The sequence below is a fragment of the Peromyscus leucopus genome, unplaced genomic scaffold (assembly GCF_004664715.2).
Source record: "Peromyscus leucopus breed LL Stock unplaced genomic scaffold, UCI_PerLeu_2.1 scaffold_1018, whole genome shotgun sequence".
In the NCBI taxonomy this organism is placed as follows: Eukaryota; Metazoa; Chordata; class Mammalia; order Rodentia; family Cricetidae; genus Peromyscus; species Peromyscus leucopus.
In genome coordinates, this window is record NW_023504136.1 from 66,228 (window position 1) to 69,521 (window position 3,294).

Below are 3,294 nucleotides of genomic sequence, written 5' to 3' on the forward strand. Positions count from 1 at the left end.
GATTAGAGCCTTTGTCCTTATAAGTATTATTGTTTCAAGAAATTTTACTTCAACAAGCAGCAAACAGATATAACAGACTGTATTTATATATTTAGGAATATGCTACCTGAATGTAAAAAGAATTAATAAGGAAAAAGTTCACAAATTTGAGTAGAGCAAGGAGGGTTATATAAGAGGGTTTGGAGGAAGGAAATTATCTATTTATAGTACAATCTCAAAACATAATGAAAAAAATTTACACAATAGTTTTACCTCTACCTAGTTGATAAGAAGCTCACAAGAATCCTTCTGGACCCGTTATTGTGTGAACTAAAAATATAAAGTTAAAGCAGACTGACCCATTAACAGGTTTACTTCTTTCCTGCAGTAGGTGATTGCAACAGAACATTTGAGGCTCTGCCAAAGCTGCAGCCCCGTAGATTATATAAAGTTACTACTTGTGAATGGGACTTGTCCCCTAAGACAGGTATTAAGAAAGAAATTGCTCTATCTGTTATCCAGATGAAAAAAATATAGACTGGCTATGAATTCTAACTATACTTGCACTTTTATGACTGGTGAAAAGTATTTTCTGATCCCAAGGTTCTTGATATTAAGAATAACTTGTTCCAGAAATCCCACTTAAGAGATTCTAGCATAAGAAGCTGCCAAATCCTTATCCCCTATGAAGAGGAGATGGGGATGGTGTGGGGGTGGTGGTGGAGGAGAGTGGTAGAAGGGGAGGGAGGAGGAACAGTGGTTGATATGTAAAATGAAAAAAAATTTAAATAAAAACAAAAAGAAGTTGCCAAATATAAATTTAGGATACAAGCTGCACAACACACATATGTTAACCAGTATAATAACAACTTAATATCAATAAGATGCTGTCCTTTTTCAAAAATAACATACATTTATTGCTATAGAAAGGAGTTCCTGTATTTATATTAGACATATAAACATTGTTTAAATGTTTATGTATAAAGATATTCCACATTGTTGTGGAATATTATTTTAACTATGTGAAGATGTGTTACATTTGTTTATGCTGCTGAATATTACTTTTAACTGTGTAAAGGTGCGCTACATTTCTTTTTCTTTTAATTTTTTTTTTTTTTTTCGAGACAGGGTTTCTCTGTGTAGCTTTGCGCCTTTTCCTGGGACTCACTTGGTAGCCCAGGCTTGCTTCGAACTCACAGAGATCCGCCTGACTCTGCCTCCCGAGTGCTGGATTAAAGGCGTGCGCCACCACCGCCCGGCTAGTTTTTTTTTTTATTAAGAGATTTTCTATTCATTTTACATATCAACCTCAGATTCCCCTGTCCTCCCTCCTTCCACACCCCAGCCTTCCCCACCAAACCCCCCATTCCCAACTCCCCCAAGGCAAGGTCTCCCATGGGGAGTCAGCAGGGCCTGGTACATTCAGATGAGGCAGGTCCAAGCCCCTCCTCCCTGCATCAAGGCTGTGCAAATTGTTGCCCCATAGGTACCAGGTTTCCAAAAAGCTGGCTCATGCACTAGGACAGGTATCGGTCCCACGACATGGAGGCCCCCTAAATAATTCAACCTAAACAACTGCCTTATCTATCCAGAGGGCTTAGTCCAGCACCATAGGGGATCCCCAGCTATTAGTCCACAGTTAATGTGTTCCCACTAGTTTGGCTAGTTGTCTCTGTACTTTTTCCAATCATGGTCTCAATATCTCTTGCTCATAGAATCCCTCCTCTCTCTAGTAGATTGGACTCCTGCAGCTCTGCCTGGGACCTGGCCATGGATCTCTGCATCTGCTTCCATTAGACACTGGATGAGGGTTCTATGATGACAGTTAGGTGTTCAGCCATCCAATCACCAGAGTAGGTCAGCTCAGGGACCCTCTCAATCATTGCCAGTAGTTTATGGTTGAGTCATCTTTGTGGATTCCTGGGGCCTCCCTAGCACTCTGCTTCTTCCCATTCCCATGGTATCGCTTCTTGGCCTTTTGGCTAAGATCAAGTGTTGCATTTCTTTTGCTGCATTTGTTTAATGATTTACGGATGCCTGTTTAATTATGCAAAGGTGTATTGCATTTCTTTCACCTTGCCTGCTTAAGGCATCTGATTGGTCTAATAAAAGCTAAATGAAAAATAGCTAGGCAGAAAAAGGATAGGTGCAGCTGGGAAGCAGATAGAATAAGTAAGAGGAGAAATTTAAGCTCAAGGAGAAGGAAAAGAGAAATGAGGGGACAGGCAAACACCATCCAACCAGATATGAAAAGCAGTGAAAGTAAGATATACAGAAGGAAAGAAAAATAAAAAGCCCTGAGGCAAAAGGTAGACAAAGAGAAACAAGTTAATGTAAGTTAAAAAGAGCAAGCTAAAACAAGCCTAAGCTAGACCTAGCATTCAAAATTAATAAGAAGTTTCCATGTCATGATTTGGGAGCTGGTTGGTGACCCCCTTCCCCCCCCCCAAAAAAAAGCCTGGTACAGGCCATGAAAGAGTAAAGAATTCCAAAAATATAGTCATCAAGTGAACAACTGTGATTATTACACAGACAGGACTTGTTGAGAATGAGCTTTACTTCTTTGCATAAATTATATTGTCAGAAAACTATAATACATTTATTAACAAATTAGAAACATTGAAACACATCCTTATTGTTTTAAACAGGGTTCTTTAGTGTGTGTGTATGTATGTATGTATATGTGTGTAGAGAGAGAAAAGGAGAGAGGGAGGGAGACATAAATGGAGAGATGAATTTGAGTCAGTCACAGATTATACAAACTATGGGGTCTTAGTATGTTCAATGCCTTCAGTAAAGGCTAGAAGACTGTAGCATCAAAAAGAGGCATAATTCAAGCCCAATGGCTGTCTGCTCAGAATTTTTTCCTGTTTAGAGTAGGTGGACCTGTGTTTTGCTAGTTCACACTGTGGAAAGTAATATGTTTACTCAAAATCCACCAATTCATGCGTTAAGGCCACCCCCAAATCCTATCATACTCACACCCAGAATGAAATTTGATTATATATTCTGATATCATAGCCCAGAAAAGTTGCACATAATTAACACATATGTTTAAATCCTATACTATTAAAACAGGAGATAAATATCAGAATAATTTAAAAATATTAATTTAAATTTTAGTGTAATCCTATGAGTCCTTGTAGAAAAGTCTATTGAGATTAATGTGAACTTCTGTGTTATTCAAATATTCTATTAAAGGAACATGAAACAAATTTTCTTTCATCCTCTCTTCTTTAAGGCAAAGGACACCCCCAAAGGACAAAAGAGCAGCCAAGAAAATAGGAAAAGATTTTCACTATCCAATTATTTCTA

The 3,294-nt window shown here is 38.3% G+C and overlaps 1 pseudogene; it reads left to right on the forward strand.

The window, feature by feature from the left end:
* The first annotated feature begins 1,941 nt into the window (after positions 1–1,941).
* Positions 1,942–2,073, forward strand: LOC114683892 (annotated as a pseudogene).
* Positions 2,074–3,294: the final 1,221 nt, after the last annotated feature.